This window comes from Macaca nemestrina, chromosome 11, assembly GCF_043159975.1.
Source record: "Macaca nemestrina isolate mMacNem1 chromosome 11, mMacNem.hap1, whole genome shotgun sequence".
Classification (NCBI taxonomy): Eukaryota; Metazoa; Chordata; class Mammalia; order Primates; family Cercopithecidae; genus Macaca; species Macaca nemestrina.
In genome coordinates, this window is record NC_092135.1 from 121,608,019 (window position 1) to 121,634,595 (window position 26,577).

Below are 26,577 nucleotides of genomic sequence, written 5' to 3' on the forward strand. Positions count from 1 at the left end.
TTTAGCTTTTACAGTTTCAATCATAAGATAAATAAATTCTGGATATCTAATGTACAGTAATGATGGCCATTGTTAATTATACTTTATTGTGTACTCAAAATTTGCTAAAGAAAAGTAGATCTTATCAACACATACACACGCATGGTAACTATGTGAGGGTATTTGTTTGTGTTCATTAATTTGTTTATGGTAAAATCATTTTACAATGTATACATCAATCAAATCATCAAATTGTATACCTTAAATATATATAACTTTTATTTATCAAATAAGCTGGAAAAGTATATTAGCTAGCTTTTCCTGGGGGAGCATGCATTGCTTTTTTTCAATAAAGATTAAGAATAATTTTATTAAAAATTAATGCCAAAAGAAGATGCTTCAATTCCAAAAGGTATGAAAGAGATAATTGAATGTTAAAAATAAACATTTCCTACCTTACCTACTGAAACTCTGTATTAAGAGAAATTAAAACTGGGATGACAAAGAGGCCAATATTTCCATTCATTACTTGTCATTGTCCAACCTGGAAGTGTTTTGGGGTGAGGAGGAACAATCTAGGTATCATTCCCAAATTCTAGAAATTAAGATTAATTTGGGTGGTTTCCATTTTTAATGCAACTTATCTCTAGGAGAATCATTCACATTTATTCAGAACATATTTTACCTGTTCAGTTTGTTTTAATGAAGCCATTTGGAGAGTTTGGGTTGTTAAGGAATATAAACTACAAGTTTATAACGTGGGAAATTTTAGGTGAAAATTATGAGAGAACATCTCAGTGAAGCAATTTGGATAGTATGTCACTTATCTCCTGCTGCTTAAAAAAAACAAAAACAAAAACAAAAAAACCTCCCCAAAACTTACAAGCATGAAGCAACGACCATTAGCCCAGCTTATATATCTTTTGGGTGACAAAGTAGATTGGGCTCAGCTGGGTGATTCTTCTGATCTGGGCTAGTTTGGGGGCATTCTTGGCTGTCTTAGGTCACATTTCTGGAGGCTTGGCTGGAACAATTCAACTGACTTCTCCATATGAGCTCTCATCATACAGCAGGCTGGCCTGAGTTCGTTCAAATGATGCATATGGGGAGCCAAGAGCAAGTGGAGGCCTGCAAAATATTTTGGTTCTAGGATGGGCACTGGAATGATTCCACAGCATTTCTTGGATCAAAACAAGTCACAAGACCAGTGCAATCTCTGGGACTGAAGAAGTAGACTCCGCCACTTGATTGGAGGAGCTGCGAAGTCATGTCACAAATGATGAGGAGAGAGCCAAAGGAAGGATTAGTGGTCTAAATGTGCAATCTATCACAGGTAGCCAATGTCATTCCTATGTTAGCAAGAAGAAGGCTGAAGAGGACCCCATCAAAATCAGAGAGAATCAAAGTGCATTTTGCAAGTTGGCTGGGACCCTCATAGCCTTAAAATGGATGAAGCTGGAAACCATCATTCTAAGCAAACTATCACAAGGACAGAAAACCAAACACCGCATGTTCTCACTCATAGATGGGAGTTGAACACTGACAACACATGGACACAGAGTGGGGAACATCACACACTGGGGGACTGAGGGAGGGATAGCATTAGGAGAACTACATAATGTAAATGACGAGTTGATGGGTACAGCAAACCAACATGGCACATGTATACCTATGTAACAAACCTGCACGTTGTGCACATGTACCTTAGAACTTAAAGTATAATAATAAATAAATATTAAAATATATATATAATTTCTATTTTTCTGACATCTTATTTCATTCTATTGTCTAATGTGAAGCAAAATTTCATGTAAGTGGAATTACTGGCCAGACCAAAACATTCATGTGTGTGTGGTTCAGGCTAATTCAACCCATATGACTGGAAAAGCTGAGAGATCCTTAATTTTCCTACTATTAGGTGAAAATTAACAATTCTTTAAGAATATAGATAATAAATTATTTGCATATCATTGCTTTTGCTTTAGTTTTGTTAAGTGTGACAGACAACTTTTCATAAAGTACTTCCCCACATTGGAGAGGGTGGAGAGAAGGGCAGCTTCAGTAATTCAGTGCATTAATCCAATGACCTAGTATCATTAACTAAGGCAAAAACGCCTTTGCAACGGATACCTCTGGAACTCTTCCTTTTGGTATTATGTAATTGTATTGTAAATTTAACTAAGATTTATTTTTAGAATGTCAGCATTTTAGCAACCACATCTATCAGTCCACCAACTACAAAGCCAAGACTCTTTTTGAAAAAGGTCTCATGAATACACGTTAAGAAGTTGCTAATGCTTTTAACTAAACAGCATAAATACATAATGCAAACAAAGATAATTCTTCAAGATGAACATAGAGAGAAAATATAACCTTCAAGGTTTGGAAAATGTCAGATGCTTTAAAATTAAATGGTATGAGAAATAGAAAAAGCTAGAGGTAGTCCAGAAAAATAGGAGAAATAAACAACATTTGTTAAAGTAATTAGAGATGATAGTATTAATTAAAGTAATTAAAGATCATAGTATTAATCTTACAGTTTCCTCTGGCACAATAAATGTGGATTACATTCTCTTTGTCTCTTCAGACCAAAACTATATAGAGGAGAAAGCAGGACAACTTTAGAAGTTTATGTGATGACATGAAAATGAGACATGAAAACAATCCAAGTAGGTAACTTAACATCTTGAAGTGTTATAGCTGAAAAGATTAATAGAGATAAGATTACATAATCCCTCATTTTAAAGCTGAAGAAACTAAGTTGTTTGCCCAAGTTCGCACAGCTAACAGGTAACTCATCTACTCCCCAATAACTGATTTTACTATACTTGCCTTAGAGCCTGATCATAATTGCTTAGTAAGTTCCCAGTCACGCTCATCCAGTTTTTATGACCTTATTTTAACATATGTGAAAGATTTTTAAATTAACTTCTGAAAATGTTAGCATGCTGGAGAATGATGGGCTCGTAGCTAGAATAAAAGACTTCATTGAGAGATATTGTTTGGATGTGGGTTCCCTCCAAATCTTATATTGAAATTTTTACCCCCATGTTGGAGTGGGGCAATAGTAGAAGGTGGGGGTGATGGAGGCAGATCCCTCATGCTATCCTCACAGCAATGAGTGAGTTCTCACTCTATTAGTTCATGTGAGAGCTGGTTGTTTAAAGAGTGTGGCACCTTCTCCTCTCACTCCTTCTCTCACCATCTTCCCCCTTTACCTTCCACCATGACTGGAAGCTTCCTGAGGACTCACTAGAAGCTGAGCAGATGCTGGTGCCATGCTTATACAGTCTGCAGAACCATGAGCCAACTACCCAGTCTCAGGTATTTTTTATAGCAACACAAAATGGATTAACACATTGAACTTCTAACTTAAATCTAAACTCACCCCATCACTGGGTTTTTGCAGATGAGATATGGGTAAGTTGGGTATCTGGAAAAATGTAGGAAGGGCTTCCACTTCTATAAACATGTTCAGCTACATCTCTCTTCTCACTGAAGGTCCAACACTGCTTCAAACTGGATAAATAAGCTATGACTCAGGCAATCAAGTGAGCAGAGGAACCTTGAACTTTTCATTTCTTTACAGCATAAATAGGCATCAAAAGAGGTTTTTTTTTTTTTTTAGAATCACTTGAGTTGTTGACACTCTAAGGACAAAGTGTTGCCCACTAGAAGGAAGGACCATGGGAAAACCATACCTAATTATATCAGACATCTCAAACCTTGGTAGCCCCCATGGCATAAGTACTTCACTCTCATAACCCACAGAAGTACAGTTGTTCTCTGTAGTAAATATGTCATGTAAATTTGTGGAAATAGGAAAGGATGGAAGAAAGAAAGGATTCGAAAAGGAAGAGGGAAGGGGAGAAAAATAAAAAGCAAGCATCATTTAACAGGAACTTTGGGTGTTCTTGGGTGGGCAGAGAAGAGGAGCTGAGAGTTAATAGAGAGAAAAAAAATATGGCTACAGATGAAGGAGGTGAGAGGATTCTAGAGTGAAGATTAATGTGATAAAGGGGGCATTACATAATGTGTTGATGGGTTATAAATTAGTCCTCTTTGTCATTATTTTAAAAAAATAAGTAAATAATGCAATTATTTCTATTATTATTGCTTGCCTGATAGTACTTCTTTGTATCCCACAAGGCCTTGACTTTTATGGAATGATATCACCTGTTTCTTTCTGAGTTTTCATCAATTTCTAGAGCTGTGTTTTCCTCCACAAAGCCTCTTGTTCTTAGTAATGGCTACTCACTCTACCTCTGGTTCTGCCTATAGCTCTGTTGGCTCATGCTGCCAGATACCTCTCTGTTGATATGGAGAACTGAGAAACAACAACATGATAGTACAGCTTAAAATAAATACTACCAGAGAGGGAAAAAATGTAAAATATAAGGATCTGGGGAGAAAGTACATTTGTGGGAAACAAAGAAAATGAGAAGACTATGAAGTGTTGCTACAATTAAAATGTTGATTCTAAATCTGTTTGAACTTCAGTTTTTCTTCTCATTATTTTTCTGAGTGATCAGATGGCTCATATTCTGAATGTGTTAGCTTAGGCATTCAGCTTAAAATACACGTTGATTAATTCTGAATTATTCAGCGTTAATCAGGTATTGCTTCAAGTTTTCTTCTTTGTGCTTCATGTCTCCAAAGTCACAAAGTTGAGCTTAAATACTTCTGAATAAAGTAATTCCTAAATGAAATGTGAGCTTGGCTCTACCAAATAGGAGGCGTGTTAGCTATGCAAGGCTGGGCTGCCAAAGGGCAGTTTGGAAAGAAAAGGAAGCAGCTTCTCAAAAAATGGATGGAATCGACCTCAGGATATAATCCTGTCTGTTTAAAATGAGTTAGATGGCACAGTGCTTAAAGGCAGCATTGCCGATGGGCTCTGGGACCAATACAGTGTTCCTGAGAGCTGCAGAGAGCTATGGGACTCTGAGTATTATGATATCCCAGCCTTGGGATAATGTTCGGGAAAGAATGCCCTGGTGAAACTGATAATGTTTGCTATTAATGAAGGGGATTGGGAAAAGTACCTAATGCAGTGGAGAAAAAAAGTGTGATTTAGGTATGGATGGCCCTATACCCAATCCTGATTCTACCTTTTACCAGTCATGTGGCTTATTCCATCTGAATAACTAAGCTTCGGTTTTTTATATTCCATTTGGCACCTAGTGGATATCCAAATACTGGTAACTATTAATATGACTTTAAATATAGGTTTCAGTGCATAGAGCAATGGTTTGAAGTCACATGGTTCTCCCACACTTCTTTGGGGTTGGCCTTTAATGCATGAATGAGCTCACCTGATTGGAAGGGGACACAGTTTCCTGCATAAAAATAGGAATTTCATCTCCAGCTCCTTCTAACTCAAACTATCCTGCACCATAAAGGGATAGAGATGTGGTATTGGTGACTCAAAGATACCACGGCAACATGGAGGTGTCCTAGGGAGGAAGGCTTGGCCTCGGAGCTTAGACATGGAGACATGCCTGAGATCCAACCCCTTTACTTTGTCCCTGCACTGATGAAAACAGCAGCAAGCTGGGTCAGGAGAAGCCAGTGCTGGAAATTGTGCGGCCTATGAAGAAAGTCAGTTTTATTCAAAGTATTCATGCTCTTATCAGATTCTAAAGTTGACAGAATTGGCACGAAATAAGATCTGCATGTTTATGTCTGAGAATGTCTCTTCTGGGCCTCTAAACTCATAAAGTCTTTAAAGATCAGATTTGACTTTAACTTTTTTTTTCCATTTTGGCCATGCAGTTTATCCAGTGGAATGTGGTAAAATGTGAACTAAATTTCATGGGCCAAAATAAATCTCTTTGTTAAAGTTGTGCCATTTCTAACCTATTCTTTCCAAATGACTTTTTTTTATTACTTCTTAGTATTTCTTGGTTGGCCAATTTAAACTTGTCATCTTAATCAAATTTGATTTATTTTGTTATATTTTTTAAAAGCAGTGTACTCTTTCCATCACTTCTCCTTCCCCAGAAATATTTTTTTAATGTTTTTCTAAAAAGCAAAACAAAAAATTTTTTACTTTTTACTCCATCCATTGGTTCACTCCCTGGGCACCACTTGTCCAGCCTCCTATTTATTTCTTAGCATCTCCCTACCTATCCCCCCTATTTTTCCTAAAAATGCTTTCTTTGGGAAAGGAGCATCATCTGCTCATCAGCTATACAAACTGAAAGGCTCAAGTTTCTTCTACTCTACCTTCGCCTTCCTCCTCCACAACCAGAGGACACTAAGATCTGTCCATTTTACTTGCTGAATGTCCTTTTTTAAAATAATGGCATTATAGATACATAATTCATATACCACAAAAATCACCCTTTTAAAATGTAGTCAAGTGGCTCTCAGTATATTCAAAGAGTTGTGAAACCATCACCACTCTCTATTTCCAGAACATTTTCTTCATTACCCCAAAAAGAAATCCTGTACCCATTAACAGTCAGTCCCTGTATTCCCCCTCCCAAGTGCCTATCAATTGACTTTTTGTCTCCAGGATTTGACTATTCGGAATACTTCGTATAAATGAAATCATACAATATGTGGTCTGTTGTGACTGGCTTCTTTCACTTAGCGTAATGTTTTCAAGGTTCATCCACCTAATAACATGTATCAGTTCTTTATCCCTTTTTATGGCTGAATAATATTCCACTGTAGGGAGGATATACCATATTGTGTTTATCCTTCCATCTGTTGATGGACATTTAGGTTGTTTCCACTTTGGGCCATTATGAATACTGCTGCTGTGAACATTTATATGCATGTTTTTGTGTGGATGTATTTTCAATTCTATTGGGTGGATACTTAAGGAGTCAGATTTCTGGATCACATGGTACTCCAATATTTAATATTTGAGCAACTGGCAAACAGTTTTCCAAAGTTACTGTGCCATTTTACGACCCCACTGGAAGTGTATGAAGGTTTGACTTGCTGAATATTGAAATTTCTGCACCTTCCTTTCCATCATACTATCAATATCTTATTCGGGTCCTCACCATCTCTAACCTGAAATATGACCATCAACTGATTGACCTAGCCATTTCTGCCAGGCTTCCCAATGCATCTTCCCCACTTCCACCAGGGAGATTTCTTTGTAACACACAAACCTGGCCAAATCACTTCATGTTAAAGATCAAAGATATTTCACATGACCAAAAGGACTAAACATAATCTGGTGCCAGCTGCTCAGCCTCTGTTTCCTCTCCTTACACCTCACACATCCTTTATGCTCAGCTTCTAAAACTCTTCCCTTACAATGAATTTATTTGAATTTTAGGAGCAACTTGAGAATATATATTTCACTGGGAGCATGTCCTCTGCTATCCATAGCTGTCATCCAGCAAATATTTATTGAATATCCACTACTCTATTAGAAAATGATCATAACTCTGCTCCCTCTTACATTATCCATTATTTGGACCTGAGGTAAAGTGTTGAATCGATCAAAAGTATTTATCACATTTTTGGTCTTTATTTGATGGAAAATGCTCAATAAATTGGACTATTCACTGGACTTGAGCTTAAGATCTATTATTGATTGATATTATTTCATGTGTTCAAAAAATACTTATTGAGCACTTACTATATGCCAGATACTGTTCTAGACACCTGGGTTACAAAAGAGATGAAATTATCTGTTGTCATGAGCTTCCCTTCTAGAAGGGAACAATAGGCAATGAACAAATAAGTAAAATACCTCATTTTAAATGACAATAAGTGCTACAGAAAATGCAAAGTAGGACTGGGGAAAAGGACTGCTTGGAGAAGGTTGTACTTTTAAATAACGTGGTCAGGAAAGGCCATATGGACAAAGTGATGTTGGAGAAAAGATCTGAAAGAAATCAAAGTTTGCACCACGTGGGTATCTGTGAGAGGCATCGCCCAGGGTGAGAGGACCCTGAGGCAGGAGGGTGTTTGATGTGTTCTAGTAACGGCCAGGAGGCTAGTGCCCATAGAACCACAAATAACAGTATGTGTTGAATGAGGAGTCCAACTGTTTCGTGATAAAACTCATCATTACATGGATCCACCTTTTTACAAAGCAGGCAGCCCTAAGACCTCCTCAGAACAAGAACCTAAGAAGCAGTAGGAGAAGAGCAAGCCAGGCTCTGTTGCTGTTTAGTGAACACCATGACCACTTGGGCTAGAACTTACTCTGAGAGATGCTTAGAGCCCAGTCATTTCCCTAACATTGGTTATTTTTGTCATTCCCCATCTGCTCTCTGAAGAAGGGAGATATAAAAAGTCCAAGACGCCAAAAGAGGTTGCTTGCTTACTTCAGAAACAGCAGGGAGGCAAGAAGCTGGAAAGGTTTTCCATGTGTTCTAGCAGCCACAGGGCAGTGGGGGCTGCCGATCTGGAGAAGTAGGTGGCAGCAGTGAAGGAAGAATTGGACTAAATTCCCATGTGTCCGGGTCAAAAGGCAAGGAAGATGAGATGCGGGCTGGCCAGGGAAGAGGACCGCACTCCAGGGTTTGACTGGCAGGTGTTCATGAGCCCTCTGGCAAGTTTTGCGACTATTTTGCAGGAGGACTCCAGCTCACTGGTTACCATGCATGCCCTTCTGCAATAGAAGCTATTTCCTGCCCTGAAGAATTTAATGATTAAAACCTAGATTGTCAGATTAAGTTACTGATTTGTGTTTCTCCAGAATATTACAGTAAAAGAAAATTGTGCATATCAGAAGCCAAACAACTGCATTTGTCTTTGCTTTTTTAAGCATCCATTTTTAAAGCAAAAATAAAACATGCACATGGTTTCTAAAGTTAAGTTCTACCAGGTTTATGGTTGGGGAAAAAAAAATCATCTCTTTTTGCCCCACCCCTCTTCGTTGACATTCACTGTCATCTTCTTTAGCTATTTCTTTAAATCTGCATCTCAAAACTTTCAAATAATACAATCACATAGCTATTTTTCCAGTTTTATAAGTTATCTATTAAATTCTCTCTTAGAAGAAAATGGGAAATGTCCCTCTTCCTAGTTCTCTTATTATCTACCATTCTCCTAAAATAGTTATATGACTCTTTTGAGTTAAATTGATTCTCAGTGATTACTAATTATAACGACTCAAGTTTTATTCCCAGGTAAGTCATGAAGTCCACTTTCCTCTCCCATCACTTTCCCTCAATCTCTGCCTTACACTACTGTTTTGATTGTGGTTGATGATAATGAAGTTTGTTTTGTTTTGTTTGTTTTTAAAGCTTACATTTCCCTGTCTTCGATTCCTTGTGCACACTCTTATGTCTCATGGAAAGTTCCTCTCCCACCCTCTCTCAACCCTCCACTCCTCAGTCCACACAGGTTACTCAACAGTTCCGTCTTGAACTCTCCTGTCGTCTGGGAAATCTTCCTTGACACTCCAACCTAGGTTAATCTCCTTGGGATACACCTGTCACACTTCACTTCTTTAAAACACTCATCCTAGCCATCAGGTTTCATAAGGATGGGACTGTGTTGGTTTCCTTTCTCAGCACCAAAACACTTTCAGACACATAGTAGACTTTAAATAAATATTTGTGGAAGAAAGGGAAGGAGGGAGAGAAAAGATAAATGAAGGAGGAAGGAAAGGGCTCAAGGAGACAGAAAGAGAAAAGGAAGGAGAAAGTGGGGAGACTTACTATCCAATTTAGTGACTATTCTCATCTCATTACACATTAAGTACACCTTTCTAAGGATTTTGGTCAGCTATGGCCACGATGAGGCTAGATTAAACAATGTATAGCAAAATGTAGGGCTTACATATGTTACATAAAGACAAACTTTATTACACAAAAGAAATGTTATGTCTTTTGTATCCCAAGTGACTAGAGCAGTATCTGGCACATAGTAAGTGATCAATAACTATTTTTTGAATACATGAGTCTAAAGGATGGATAAAAGGGTGCTGCATTGGGCTTCAGGTCACCTGGGCTTGATTGAAAGCCCTGGGCTGGGTTCACATCTGCTCAACATGACTCTTCGTTCTCATCGAAACAGCAGCAATGCAGGGTATGTCCTGGTGACAAATCAGAGAACGCAGGTCTCAACCTGGCACTGCCACTTCCACTAACATTGTGTTAGCTAAAGTAAGTCACAAAATCCGGTCCAGCATCACTGGGTAGGAAAACAGATTTCAACCATATTGGTGGGTGGTTCTGCAGAGTCACACTGCAATGCACATAGATACAGAATTTGGATGCAGGGAGGGCATAATTTCAAACAATAATTCAATCTTGAATATTTAGCTTCTTGTTATGTCAAGTTCACATTTTAAAATCTGTGTTTTGGGCCGGGCACTGTGGCTCATGCCTGTAATCCCAGCATTTTGGGAGGCCGAGGCGGGTAGATCACCTGAGGTCAGGAGTTCGAGACCAGCCTGACCAATATGGTGAAACCCCATCTCTACTAAAAAAATACAAAATCTAGCTGGGCATGGTGGCTGGCACCTGTAATCCCAGCTACTCGGGAGGCTGAGGCAGGAGTATCACTTGAACCTGGGAGACAGAGGTTGCAGTGAGCTGAGATTGCGCCATTGCACTCCGGCCTGGATGACAGAGCAAGATTCTGTCTCAAAATAAAATAGAATAAAATAAAATAACTGTCTGCTTTTCTTAATTTCCTTTGGTTTCCAGATAATCTTGGATATGCAGATAACCATGGGAGCCAGCCACCCTCCTGAGTGCCCCTAAATAGGTTGAGAAGGACTGGTACAAAACATCATCAGACCATTTATCTTTCATGAGGACACCATGTCATGGCTATGATTCCACTCTGTCCTGCAAATTTCCATGAGGTATGTTTGCCCATAACTAAGTTACTATCTTTATTGTTTTGTCCTTCTTTCAGCACTACCTGAGGGAAGCTGTTTATGTTTTTGTTTTTTTGGCAAATTTGACATTGCCAGCATAACGAGCCATCTCGCAGTGAGCATGAAAATCCCTACTGCCTTTATTAATTAGAGACATTCATGAATAACACATGCATTGCCAATTCTTTAGGGAAATTAGGGCATCTATACATGCACATCAGCCTCTAAGTACAATAGAGAGGAGGGTAGCTGAGCTCTGCCAGGTCCGGGGCCCCGGTGCCTATGGAAGATGGAGCATAGTTCTGGTTCAGTGTATGACAGTATTCCCTGTGTCTCATTCTCTTGTTTTAAAGATAAGGAAATAAAAGTCCACAGAAGTAGAGTTACTTATCCAATGGGGTCATGTCTGGATCAGAATTCAGTCCCCTGACCCCGAGTTTGGTGACCTTTGAGTGAGCATAAGGTGCTTTATGCCATGATGCTTTATGGTCAGGAGGAGAAGAAGGTAAAAGTCTGATGAAAATTAATGCACAAGCCATGAAAACAGAGATGTTTCCAAGGAAAACAGTTTAACTTCTCACTTCTGATAGTAATTAATTAGCATGTGTCAGTAGAAGATGCAAGATAGATTATCAAATTTTCCTAAATCAAGGGCATGTTTTTAAGCCTGACGCTTCTAGTTCAGGGAATTATTTGGCCAAATAGCCAACAGATTTTTGGCAATAGTATACATTTCTGAGATTGTATAGAGAAGGTTAGGTAAGATAATAGGGAAAGAGAGAAGAGAAACAGTGCAATTTTCACATTAAACAAGTCTTCACTGGAGTAGTAAGACTATTTCTTTCTAACATAAGCAACAATAAAAGCTTTCTTAGGGCTTTCAGCCTCAGTGTTTTTCATCATTGTGTAAAGGAAGAATCTATAAGCTGCTTTTCTTTAATCGTAAGAGCACCCATAGAGATGATTAGAACTTACCTTCATTGACATTTCAAAAACAGCATTTTTCTAATCTAAAAACACTGAGTTTATAAATGACCTGTGCTGTTACTGCCACCTTTATTAGCCAAGCCCTTATTGATATGGCCTCAAGGAGCCAAAGCATTTCTATACTTCAGAACCAAAGGATTCATGGGACCCATGGGCTTGCCAAGTTCCTGTTGCCAGATGGAGAGAAAAACAAACAAACAAAGTGGTTGGTGAGCCTCATTAGAGTACAAAAGACTGCTGGGGCTTGTATTAGTCTGTTCTCACACTGCTATAAAGAAATACCTGAGACTACATGATTTATAAAGAAAAGAGATTTAATTGCCTCATTGGTCTGCCGGTTGTACAGGAAGCATGATGCTGGCATCTGCTCAACCTCTGAGGAGGCCTCAGGAAACTTACAATCCTGGCAGAAGGTGAAGAGGAAGCAGGTTTGCCTTACAGCGCCAGAATAGGACAGAGAGAAAGGACAGGAGGTGCCTCACACCTTTAAACAACCTGATCCCAGGAGAACTCACTATCCTGATGACAGCACCAAAGGGGATGGTGTTAAGCCATGAGAAATCGCACCCCAGGATCCAATCACCTCCCACCAAGCCCCACTTCCAACATTGAGGATTAAATTAAACATAAGATTTGAGTGGGGACAGAGATCCGAACCACATCAGGGCTTGTTTAGCTTTGTATGCTGTGAGAGGCCCTGGACACTTGCTTTCATGCTTTCTCATTGCCCTCGAAAGAGCAGGACCCCAGGGCTGGTCCAACCTCACAATCTCCCATGCATCCCAGCTTTACCAGTCATTCCCATCTTCTTCTCAGTGGGCATGTAAGAGGGCCTCCCTCCAGGGGCATCCACTCAATTCTTTCCTTTGTCACACGGCCCCGCACTTTTTCAAAGTACACTGTCTCTACCAATGAACCCTGTATTTATTCATTGAAATCCTCCTCTTCTGCATAAAGAGTAAGCATGAAAATGTAGATAAAGCTCAAAAGACAGGGGAAGGGCTTTATACCTACATCAGAATACACTTTTACTAATTTATCCACTATCCCTAATTTTCACTCCCTTCTGTAAAGTCATGTTCCTGGCCCTAATTCCATTTCATTCCTTTATACTTTCATTAATTTATCCAACACATATGTATTGGGTACTTATTATGTCTATGCAGTCTGTAGTTGCAAAAATATAGTCTCAAAAGAGATTTGGGCAGAGTCTAGAGCATTTGTCCCACAAGCCCCAATTTTATTTCTGTCCCTATCTCTACCTCTATCTCAATAGATAAATAGATAATCTTTAGAACAGCCACATTATGGATTAATTAGATGTCTGTGGGTTGGCCTGGGTACACAATCATTCTTTATGATGGCAGTCCTCAATCTCTGCTCCCATACAACTCTGAAGATTCATGAGTTAGTCCTGTCTCAATTACAGTGAAGAGTTGAGGGAGAGAGGAGTTGAATCTATACTCTTGGAATATATTATCAATTTAAAAATTTCTGTGCCAGGTGCGGTGGTTCATCCCTGAAATCTCAGCACTTTGAGAAGCCAAGGTGGAACGGTCGCTTGAGCCTAGGTGTTTGAGACCAGTCTGGGCAACATAGTGAGACCCTGTCTCTACAAAAAAAGTAAAAAGGGGAAAAAATAGAATTTCCCTCATTAATATTTCTTAAATCTTTGCCAACCATTGCTTCTTATCTGCAAGTAAGACTAACCGATGACAGAAAAATTACCAATGATGAATGAACAAAGAATCTATAATATAAATGGAAAAACTATTTTCATAGACATGTGTGCTCTTGGTTATGATTTGACATGACATCCGTAGACTTAATACATATTTTTGATTAGTTGAATGTTACTACTTTCTGTGATGAAATTAAATATGTCAGTATTTCATGGTGTTCTGCGAAGAGCACCATGCCATTCATGTGTGCCACCATCTGAATAAATTTGGAAATCTCTTCCGTATAGTACATTTTCAATAAAATAATAAATATTAATAAGTAACAGTTCTGCTGTTAATAAATAACAAACTGAAAAAAGGAACCTTTGGAGGTTAACTAGTTCACAGTAATAAAGCCACATAATATTTGTTTGTGCTTTCTAGTTTCTAGACATTTCACTTGCATTATTGCATTTCAGGGACTACAATCTATCTCCATATTCTGCTTGAGGAAATCAGAATATGAGAATTTAAGTGGATTTTTCAAGCTCAGACAATTAGTGCCAGAGGTAGTGTTCAACATCTGTTCATTTAATGCCAAATCCAGTGTTCATTTCCACAGTTTAAATCATTATTTTATTTACTATGAAAGAAAAGACTGAACAATATCCCAAGTACTGTACAATAATCAAGCCAGGAGAAGAAATAGTAATGCACCAAAATCAAGCCCTAAAATCATCAGAGCCCTTGAAATATTGGAAGTCACAGATCAGCTTACAGTAATTTCAACCTTGTTAACATTTTCTCTAGGAAGGAAGAGATATTAATACCATGAAACAACATACTGAATAATAGAATCTTGAAGTGCTAGTAGAGTCAAAAACCATTGCAGAGAAGCATTCTATACAACAAAGCAATTTTCACATCTAAAGGAATGATGCAAAGAACATTGCTTTGTTGAATTTTTTAACAGCAAATTCTACCCAACAAATAATTCTGTTCAGCAGGAGTTTTCATTGATTCCTGTTTGTATAATAGTCATTCTATAAAGGGAAAATAACTTGGTTTTTGTGTCTTTGGGGAAGAAAATCTAGGTTAAATTAAAGTTTTATTTTTTTATACTGTCTTAAGTTCATGATCAAGGAGAAATCATTCTAACTCATCTCACATTTTTCCTCCACAACACAAGCCAAGGAATGGCCATCCAAAGGGCACACTGGTGAAAAAATTCAAATCTGATCCCCTGCCTTCCCTTCCCATGGGATTCAAAGCACTTCTTTAATTTTAAAATAATTTTGAGGAAGGGGCAATACATTTGTTTCAGTTATAGAGTTTGGGCATTTATTTACATGGAAGAGACTACTTAGATAAATCTTGTAGGTTTCTGTGAAGTTCTTTATTTAAAAAAATAAAATATGTTCTTATTAAGCCACAGGTTTAGGAAACATTTACCAAGTCAATCAAATGGTCTTGAGAGTCAGAAATATTTGTTCTGTCCCCTTTAAAGGTTAGGGTCGATTAATCATTTTCACTTACTTATTCTAAATGACAATATTTTAATGATTATACCTATTATAAAAGCAATGACATGCTTAAAAATTAAGTAATTAGTCCCCAAAGCAGAAAGCAAAAATTCCTCTTTATTAAGAGGCAGGAATATAGAGCAATGTTGGCTTCATTTTGGCCTTCTCCTAACTAAGCAAAGAAAAATTTTATCTTTGTTCCAGCACTCATTTGCTTCCTATTTCCAATCCTTTTTTCTCTTTTCTTAATAATTATCAATATTAATATTTAGTATAAAGAAAAAAATTGTAATGACTGATTTGGATCAAAGATAGTCACTGTTTAACTAGGAAATAAGACCACATATATCTTTAGATGGTTTTTAAAAGGACCCATATAGAAAGATCAAAGTTCCCACCACTAGGAAATGGTCATCACAACAATGATGAGTCCATAGGAAAGTGGAGATGATAAGGGAACTACCTGGCGATAGCTTTGTTAGCAGGGAATAGTGATTAGGCCATGCATCCTAAAAAAATGTTTTGAAAGAGGGGGATCATGGATAGGTGATATCTATTAAATGATACCATGCAGGGAAGCCAGAAAGTAAGATAACAGAGAGCAAGATTCTGGATGAATGAAGCACAGAGTTTCCCTGCAGGATTTGTAAGTGTCCCTGAAGAATTTAAAAGATGGTCAGTGACTCCAGGGTTCCTATTACGGACATATGAGAGCATTGTCCTTTATTATACATGGTGATTAGGCAACTAGAATCTTTACTAGGAGGAGGACCCCAGGTTATTGTCTAGATTTTGGGATGGACTTGTATTTGCTTGGCTATTGGCCAAATGAAGATGCATGTGAAAGATCTTTGTAAACTGAAGAATACTGTAATAGTATCATTACTGGAATGTCAATGTTTTGGGAATCATTGGCATGGGGATTATGTGTAAAGCTTTTGGCTGATACACGGTCCTTGAGCTTCTTGAACTCTTGATAAACTCATCTCCATCTTGTGAAACTCCTGTGCTGTTTCAGGTTCATCAAGAACATTATGCCAACTCAACTAATTCCATTTTGTTAATGTTCCAGTGCAATACCATGGATATTAAATATTAGATTTCTACGTGACTGTTGATGTGGTCTCAGAATATTTTCATGAGCAATATAGAGCAGCTTAGATTGACTCGGTGAATACTTAACCATTTGGACATTACTGCATGAGTTACCTAACATATTAGTTTCAGCTTAGAAATGACTTTCAGCTTGCCCACCAACAATAACAAATATTTATTGGATATCTATGGGCCCGGCACTATATAAAGTGCTGAGGATACAGTGGTAAACAAGCTAGAAATAATCCCTGCCCTCAAGAAACTCAAAAGCTAGTAAACAAAACAGGTAATAATAAGGAAGCAAATGATGGAATTACAAAATTTCGGATTGCTGCTGCAAAAAAATCACATGGGGTGATGGAGATGGAGAATAACAGAAAAGGAGTATCTAAACTGTCAAAATATTTATACTTGGTCTTGCCCATTTTTTTGTTCATTTGTTGTTTTAACTAGTTTTAAATTGCCTTATTGAGATGTAATTCACATACCTTCAAATTCACCCATTTAAAGTGTACAAGTAAACCCTTTTTGATATATTCTCAGGGTAGTATAACCCCCATATCTAATCTTGAAACATTTTTAATCACCCCCGAAAGAAACCCCATACTCATTAGCAGCCACTCCACATTTCCCCCCAACTGCCCCAAGAAACTACTAACTTTGTTTCTGTATCCATAGATTTAGCTATTCTGAACATTTCATATAAATGGAATGATATAATATGTAGTCTTTTGTGTCTGACTTCTTTCATTCAGCACATGGTTTTCAAGGTTCTTCTATGTTGTAGCATTTATCAGAATTTCATTGCTTTTAAAAGCTGAATAATATGTCATTAAATGTACATACCACATTGTGTTTATCCATTCATCTCTTGATGGGCATTTGGCTTGTTTTTTGGCCATTATAAATAATGCTGCTCTGGACACGAGTGTACAAATATTTTCATTTTTTGTGGACAAATAATATTTCATTATGTGAATATAGCATTTTATTTATCTGTTCATCCGTGGATAAGCATTGGGTTGTTTTCACTTCTTGTCTGTTATGAATAATGTTGCTATGAATATTCCTGTACCCATTTTTGTGTGGACATATGTTTTGTTATTTATCTTGGATATATACCTAAGAATGAAATTGTTGAGTCATATGACATCCCCAGGTTTAAAATTTTGAGGACCTGTTAAATCGTTTTCCAAAAAAGCTGCAATAATTTGTACTCCCACAAGCAATGTATGAGGGTTGCAGTTTCTCCATATTCTCTCTAATGCTTGATACTGTTTGACTATAACCATCTTAGTGGATGTAAAGTGGTATCTTGTGGTTTTGATTCACATTTCCCTAAAGGCTAGTGAGCACTTTTCATGTGCTTATTGGCCATTTGTATATTTTCTGTGGAGGAATGGCTATTCAAATGCTTTTCCGATTTTTGAAATTTGGTTATTTGTGTTTTCATTTCTGAGTTCTAAGAGTTCTTTATATATTGTGAATATAAGTCTCTTATATTTCCTTTCCTTCTATACTTGACTTTTCATTTTCTTGATACTGTCATTTACAGCAAAAAAAAAAAAAGTGTTAAATTTGAAGTACAGTGTATCTACTTTCACTTTTTTTCACACATGCTTTTGGTGTCATATCTAAGAAACCATTACCCAACCTAAGATCATAAAGATTTAATCCTATGTTTCTCCTTAGACCTTTATAATTTTACAGTTTTTTAAATTTTTATTTTTATTTTTATTTTGAGACAGTGTCTGGCTCTGTCACGCAGCCTGGAATACAATGGCACCATCTTGGCTCACTGCAACCTCCACGTTCTGGCCTCAAGCAGTCCTCCCACCTCAGCCTCCTGAGTAGCTGGGACTACCGGCATGCGCCACCATGCCCAGGTAATTTTTGTTTGTTTTTCTGTAGAGACTGGGTTTCACCATGCTGCCCAGGCTGGTCTCAGACTCCTGGGATCAAGCCGTACACCCGCCATGGCCTCCCAAACTGCTAGGATTACAGGCGTGAGTCATTGCTATAATTTTAAATTTTACATTTAGAGTTGGGCGCAGTGGCTCACGCCTGTAATCCCAGCACTTTGGGAGGCCGAGGTGGGCGGATCACGAGTACAGGAGATAGAGACCATCCGGCTAACACAGTGAAACCCTGTCTATACTAAAACTACAAAAAATTAGCCGGGCATGGTGGCACGCGCCTGTAGTCCCAGCTACTTGGGAGGCTGAGGCAAGAGAATCGCTTGAACCCAGGGTGCAGGTTGCAGTGAGCCAAGATCGTGCCACTGCACTCCAGCGTGAGTGACAGAGCGAGACTCCGACTGAAAAAAAAAAAAAGAAAAGAAAAGAAAAAAAGTTACATTTAGGTGTAGGACCCTTTTTTGAGTTAATTTTTGTATGTGGTGTGAGACAGTGGTCCAGCTTTATTCTTTCGTATGTGAATATCCATTTACAGCACCACTGCTCACTAAAAAGACTGTTCTTTTCCTCTGTTGAATTCTCTTGGCACTCTTGTAGAAAACTGATTGACCATAAATGTAAAGATTTATTTCTGGACTTCCAATTTTATTACATTAATCTATAGTCTATTCTTAGGCCAGTAACATGCTGTCTTGATTACTGCAGATTTGTAGTATGTTTTTATATCAGGATCTGTGCGTCTTCCAACTTTGTTCTTTTTCAAGACTGTTTTGACTATCCCAGGTTCCTAGCATTTCCAAATAAACTTCAGAATTAGATTGACAAGTTCTGCAAAAAGCTAGACATCATTTTAATAGGGATTTTGTTAAATCTGTGTATCAATTTGGGGCATATTATCATCTTAATAACATTAAATCTTTTGATTCATGAAAACGAGGTGTCAGAAGACTACATAGAAATATTTAGATATTCTTTTTTCTGTCAACAATCTTTTTAATTTTCAGTGTATAAGATTTGCCCTTCTTTAATTAAATTTATCCTTAGTATTTTATTCCTTTCAATGCTGCTGTAAACGAAATTGTTTTCTTAACTTCATTTTCAAATTGTTCATTTTTATTGTAGGGAAACACAATTAATTTTTGTATATTGACTTTGTATCCTGCAACTTTGTTGAACTTGTTCACTACCATCAGTTATTTTTGGTGGCTTCTTTGGTATTTTCTGTATAAAAGATAGTATCATCTGTGTTGCCTCATTTTTCATCTTTAACTAGTGATACAGATATAGAAAGAAAAAGAATTTAAGAAATTATAAGCAAATATTTGAAGTAAATTTATTCTTCGTATCACCAGGGACCAATTTTGTGATTACTAAATATGTCCAACTTAAAGAAAAATATATTTGGGTGCAAAGTCAAGAAAAATGTTGTAAATTAGCATCGTTATTCAACAACCGAGTAGGCTGCCTAGCAAGGTAGTGAACACTCAATAACTAAAGGTGTTCACTCAACAACACAGTTGTTCAGGGTGTGTTATAGAAGGGATCTGAGCATCAGGAAATGGACTGGACTGCATGATTTCCAGTCTCTTCCAATTTTGAATGTACATTACTAATTCATTATATTTTGCTAAATACTTTTATGTAGATATTTAACCAGAAAAATGCTATGAACAAGCATCAGTAAGATTTCCTATTTAATAATAAAAGCAAGACCATAGTGTGTCTCTGTATACAGTTATGTGTTTTCTTCTGTGGGTACAAAAGTCGTTTCTATTATCAACCCTGCAAGGTCTAGGTTATGTAGCTTTTCAGTAGGTCTTAAATTTTCCAGGAGCAATTCATCCCTGGGAAGAATTATTATCAGGCACCTAAGGTATGTGAATACTAATATTATGCATCTCCTTTCAAAGTGCTTTCACTCTTAAAATATCTCCATGAGCTTTCAAATAACCCCCACTCTGCAGGGAAACTTAGAGCTCATTGCAGAGATTTATTCCTGCAATCTGGCTATATTTAACGTCCATAGTGGAACGGTTGTGGTTCCATGGTGGAAGTAACAGAAATGGACACTTAAGCAAAAGGGAAGTTATTGGAAAGAATTCAGAGTCTCACAAAATTGATGGAAGTAGGAGAACCACATAGTAAAGGAACATCAGAAGGCTAAGACCCAGAAGCATACAATTGTCTCGTACCAACATGTATATGGTTATTACTCCATACTTGCCACTATAAAGAATTCTATTCAGCTATTTCTTCTTCCGCCCTTGCTTCATACTTTCAAGTTTCGAAGTCCTAAAAGAAAGCCCCCAGTCAGTCAAGGTTAGGTCATAAGACTATTCCATTGAAACGTCAGAATGAAGAGAAAAATGCTGTGGACCTCTCAGCTCTATAAATGGAGGCATGCAGAAGGAATTAACCTTGCACACACACAAAAAAAAAGCAGAATAAGGGAAAAGTAACACCCCTAAAAGAAATTGAAGTACTATTGAAATTAGATGTTGGGTATTCAACCAAAGAATGCCAAATATTATCTCCACACATGCAGTGCTCTTTTGGATTTATTTAAGATCTACTGTAATTGCAATCCTGGCAACCTCAGAGATCAGATTTTTCTCTATTATCTTTTCCACAGTTGAGATTTGTTGTGGCACTCTGCCATTTATTATTTTTTGTCTATAACACAAAGAAATAGAGGCAAGGGTTTTGCCCCAAAAATGTTTTTCTTGTGGTAGGACCTTGTCTTTATAACCCTCACCCCAGTCTCAATCAAGTGGCCCAGTTTCTGTTTTAGACCATTATTTAAAATCCTGAATGTTCCAATATACTAATGAGGCACCATTATCTGAGGGCTGTTTTTCAACTGCCCTGGTTTCTTGTTTGTATTACTACTGTCATCTCTTGGCCTAAATATTTTTTATATTTAATGATGCCTTAGTGCTTCTATCCCAGGCTTTTTAGAAAAGGCAGTTAATTTAAAAATCAAATAAATAAGTCTTTCTGGACTTCTAATTTCTAGCTCAAGGCCAGAGTTACTAGACAATTAACTCCTTTAGATTTAAAACAAATAGACTATGAAGTTTAATCATGTATTTAATATAATTCAAAATACAAATGATCATAATAACTTGAAAGTACTTGTTTTGTTGTTCCATGGGATCACAACAATTAGGAATCAAAGTTTCTTTTTCTTTAACTTTTAGATAAGAAGAAAGACTTCTTAATTCCCAAGGGTAAAGTCCTCATGAATCATGACTTAAAAGCCAGTTTCTTCAACACCACGCAGGACTACGACTCAAACCTTGTCTTTATTTCATGTTGTGATTCCTTAAGAAGGTATAGGTTGGCCAACAGAATTCATCTGTGTAAAGGATGTGAGCCCCAACATAATCAATATAATCACTATTTTTGTCAGCTCTGCCTTTTGTTTTCTTAGCATCTACTAATCAGAGGAAGATGGCTGTTTATTTCCACTGGTTCAATCAGCATTTAACTTTCTAAGGACTTACTATTGTGAGCCAAATTTGACTCACTACTTGCGGTTATTAATACTCTCCATAATGCTACTTCCTGATTGGCTTGTGACCCTGAGCTAACATGGAATTCAATCAATGTTTCCACACCAGAGTGCATTCATAATTTCAGCGAATGTATTTTGAAGCAAGGAATGGAAACCATATATAAAGCGTAAGAATCAACAAAACTATATTTCCTTGGTCTTTGGGTTTGTTTATGTCCATTCTCATCACAGAAAGAATTCATAGTGCTTCTGTGGCTGTATTTAAATCAGGGTCCTTATACAGGGAACATGAATTCAACCATCCACATTGTCTTTTGAAAAAGGGATTAAACATATCTCTCAGAACCAGTGCATTCCATATTGAAGCAAAGATCACAAAGACTTGTTTCAAAGCTGAACAAGTTTCCACAACTATGCTATCGTCAGGCTACTTCCCATGAACCACGCTAAGGTTTGCGCTAGCAAAAAGCCATCAAAAGCAAACCATGTCCAGCTTTCTCAATACAGATTCTCCAACCAACAGCTTAAATAGATACCATCTAAATTTTATTACTTTACAAATGTAGATCGAATACATCATAGTATATTTTTAATTTCACAGTAAGTAAATCAACAATTACTCTAATTCTATTTATATGTGAAATTATTTTAAAATAAAGAATTTTTGACCAATCAATTTATATTTCAGCTTTATTTCTTTCTTCTCCATTTCACTTTAGTATTCAGATATCTGGTTCAATTTCTGAGAATAATATTACATAGTCAGATTTTATGCCATCATGGCCAATGGAGAATAAAACATACCAAAACGTTTCTATAGGATTGCTCAGCAAATGAATTACCTATAAAAATAAGCAATAGTATTGCTTTGTCCTAACTACACTGTTAAAATGTGTCTTTCCTCATTCAATAAGGGTATTTTCAGGATCATTATTTCTGTTGAATAATCTAATTCCCTGTTTGTGCCCCAAACTTAAACTCAGACAAATGATGTTCTATTGAAGGCATTTGAGGTTACATTGTGATGGGAATGTGAAGAGATAACACCAATCAATATTTGAATGTTGCTTTATAATTCACAATGCTTTTCACAGACATTATGCAATATGATACTCTCAAATTATATGATTTTAGCCCAGGGAGAAACCTTAGATATAATATGGTCTAACCTCCTCATACTGAATCCCAGAGAAGTTAGCGATTTGAACAAGGACTCAAGGTGCATAAGTATGAGAGCCAAGATTGGAATCCACATTTTAGCATCCTTACCTATAAATGGTAATCTCACTGAGGTGTCGTGATGATCGTATATTCTATCTGTAGTATTTTCACATGTTGTGACATTTGTTTCAATTATTCCAACATAGCTGTTGGTTTTTCTTTTTTAAATAAGAAATTGTAACTAAGTGCATTGTAGGAATATGCTTAGCCATGATGTTTGAGCCTCAGGTCCCTCATCTGTAAAAGATGGCTAATTTGAACATATGCCCTCTCAGGACATGCTGGGCCTTCGTAGCTCGTGTGCTGGTGTCATTTCTTTCAGTCCATTTTGGTGAAGTATATTTAGTTTACTGACGTAGACTATAAAAGATGCCCAGATGATGGAAATAAAGAGACATTCTTTCCAGATCCAACAGGAGGTGTTATCATCAGAAATGGGAGGTGGTTCTTCAAATCTATCTGCCAATATCTGGTTTGATCTCACTTTTGGTTTAGTACAGGCAGATAAAATAGTAGAACAGACACAAATCTCTAGGGCAGAGGCAGAAACTCTCGAGAAGGCCATATGGTTATTCATACTAGTAAAAGTAACTAATGAAGTACAAATAGCTTTTCTTGTTTACCCTGAAAATCCCGTCGTTAGTTGATCTCAGATTGTTTGGAAAGTTCAAGAACCAACACAGTCCAAGTGCATTAATAGATAGTGGTGGCAACAGCCAGGGTTGAAATGCTAGTGTGCTCTTTGAGTGACTGAACTGTGCTTGTCAAGGGGGGAAGGGTTGTGGAGACCCATTCACCCATTGACTCCTCCACCTGACCTTCTCAGGAGATATATCTGGGCCCTGTCCCCCAGTGAAAATTCTGCTTAATCCCAAAGTCTTAAGATGTGAGGATTCCTACCCACTGACGTTTGGTGTCTGTCATAAGGTAGGCACTGAAGCCATCCCCTCAAGACACACCCAGAGTGCAGGTATTCCCCTCCTCTAACTTTCCCGCCAAGAGTCTCAATTTACCAGCAAAGAAATTCGACAGGGGCCACATGGCTGATTCATGATAAGAAATGTTGTTCAGGAAGAAGCCTCTCCTTACTGTTATTCAATAATGTGAAATTATAAAACTGGAGTCTAAGAAATCATGAATGGCAAGGCCCAGTATATAAATCAGTCCCTGACTTCCATACCTGTGCTGTCCCATAAGATATCACCAGCTCTCTTGTTGCCTGACATTTACCACTCACAGAGCAATGAGTCAGACAGGCAGGAATAAAACATCAGGCACCTGGGTTTCCTTGTTAACTGCCTGGTAATCATTTGAAACACCACCTCCAGTACCAAGAAACAACAGACCCTGATGGTGGAAGAATTGGGGCACAAAATCATGGTGTGGAGCATTACGTTAAAATCCCAGCCTTCTATCCCCATATGAACAGTGACCTTAAAAAGAAAATCATGAGATTGAGTCATTATTAACATCCAAGTCTTATAAACTCTTATTTATTAAAAAGAAAATCATGAGATTGAGTCCTTATTAACATCCAAGTCTTATAAACTCTTATTTATACTTTCAATTCTAAGCCCAGTAGCTTAATCACCTGTTTTTAGATTTAGCTGTCGGCTACGGAGAGCTTAGAGATAGTGTAGTTTGTTCAAGCAGCCCTAGTAGATTGAATGCCACTTGTCATCAGAGAAAGATTAAGAGAGATACAAAAAAAAAAAGAAAAGGAGAGAGAGAGATTGGAAAGAGAAGTAATTGTTGTTTGAGTTTACTATTTATATTTCCTGACATTAATTGGTAGCACCATAGAAAGTACCAAAAAGTCAACCATGTACTGATGTTAGAAACAAGATTTCCAAGTCTAAGTACCACAATATTCTGGATATCTTTTGTTTCAATGGACGTCTTCAGAATTATGCAAGTGATTATTGATTATCAGAAAGGCCCAAAAGGGTACCCATCTTTTAGTCCATTAACTTTTGTTTTCAACTACCAGTTATTAAGTGCTCACTACATGCCTAGTACGGTGGTGAGAAATTTACTTCCATAATCTTACCTAATCCTCACAACAATTCTTTAAGATAAATATTATTATCTGATTTATTTATTTATTTATTTATTTATTTATTTATTTATTTATTTTTGAGATGGAGTCTCGCTCTTTCACCCAGGCTGGAGTGCAGTGGCGCAAACTCGGCTCACTGCAAGCTCTGCCTCTCGGGTTCACGCTATTCTCCTGTCTCAGTCTCCCAAGTAGCTGGGACTACAGGCGCCCACCACCATGCCTGGCTAATTTTTTTGGTTTTTTTTTTAGTAGAGACAGGGTTTCACTGTGTTAGCCAGGATGGTCTCGATCTCTTGACCTCACGATCCGCCCACCTCAGCCTCCCAAAGTGCTGGGATTACAGGCGTGAGCCACTGCGCCCGGCCTATTATATGATTTCAAAGGAGAAAAAGCGAGACAACTTTCTGATCTCACACAGTAATTAGGAATTTGAACTCAGATTTGTCAGATGCCAGAGGCTACCCTCTAAAGCAATATACTAGACCTCTACCCCAAAATGAACCTGATATTGATAGAATCTCAGTTATTGCATTCTGACGTTATTGATTATCTTTGTAAACACTTTTATTATTTTCACTGCTTTTTACTAGTTATTAAAGAAAATCTTGATGCTGATGAAGAACACTGCACTCTAATTTGTCACTGAATTAATTTCCTGAGTAAGGAGGAGAAGGCAGTATTATTTTCAGGACAAAGATTAGCTTCATCGCTGCCAAAAGCTTGGTGTTACACTAGGATGTTAAGGATGTGTCATTTTGGAAGTGAATCACGGACATAATCAAATTCCACTTCTGGCAGCAGAGAAGAGAATACAGCTGTGTATAACTCTGAGCTGGTTCTCTTATTCACGTACACCATCTGCTTTCTGTTGCTTTAGATAAAATTTTTTATTTCAGGGTTTAAAAATGCTTTAAATTCAATAATTATCTAACTAATGAATCATCTGGAAAAAAACAAGATAGAGAAAGCATAATGCTTTGTCTTCTAGTCTCTTCCAGGCTAACGGTATCTTAGTAATGAGGTCTAGATACATGGTGACATAACAGGTATCCCTTTTAATTATCATCCTGAGACAGAGTAAGAATGGGACTTTCCCCCAACCACGTCCCACCAAGGACTGCAAGCTGGTGAGGGGAAGGGCTCCTGGCCAGCAGAGACCCCAATCAGATCATTCAGACCCTGCATCATAATCTTGTGCACGGAGCCATAACCACTGACTACAGGACCTTGAGGAAGCTAAAATAAGCAATTTCCACCATAAATCTTACTCAAGAGAGTCCACCCTAACTCCCACATATGCACAAGGCCAGGAGAATGACCAACCCTTAACCTCAGTTTCATTAAAATACTAAAAAATCACACCCAGGGGTAGAGACTTAACATGCAAATAAGACATGCGACCTACGAAGAAGCATGCTCTCAAACTGCCCAAGTGCTAACAGTTCCCTGCCTTTACATGCCCAAACACCACTCCTTTCCCTCTTCAGCCCTTTTAAAACTGCCTTTTCGTCTCCCTCTGGGGAGCCAGCCAGAAAATTCTCTCTCTCTCTTGTGCTGCCTCCTTTATGATCTGGTGTAAGTTCCAATACAGCCTTGTCTGGGAAAACTCTTTAGGCCTCATGTCAACTTATATTGCATTGAAGGTCCAAGAACGCAGGGTTGGTAACAGACCAGCCTTTAGAGTCAGTTGCTCTGGCAAGACCAAGCATTTTGGGGAAGACCTTAACTCTTTCAGTTCAGTCCTGGCAACTCCTTGGGATATTCACATAAATGGTTCAATGCACTGAGCACAGAGATAGCCTGAGCCAGGGG

At 37.7% G+C, this 26,577-nt stretch overlaps 1 long non-coding RNA gene across 2 annotated transcripts in view; it reads left to right on the forward strand.

Moving 5' to 3' along the window:
* Positions 1 to 26,374, forward strand: part of LOC139357008 (uncharacterized) — a 40,246-nt gene extending 13,872 nt beyond the window's left edge. Inside the window, exons 3-5 of one of the 2 annotated variants that reach the window (XR_011609617.1) lie at positions 2,567 to 2,648; positions 13,914 to 13,994; positions 25,356 to 26,374. This is a non-coding gene — a long non-coding RNA (uncharacterized lncRNA). Of the gene's footprint in view, positions 1 to 2,566; positions 2,649 to 3,216; positions 3,304 to 3,480; positions 4,470 to 13,913; positions 13,995 to 25,355 lie in introns of those variants that run through there. The other variant, XR_011609616.1, reaches the window with a different exon arrangement.
* The last annotated feature ends 203 nt before the right edge of the window (positions 26,375 to 26,577 follow it).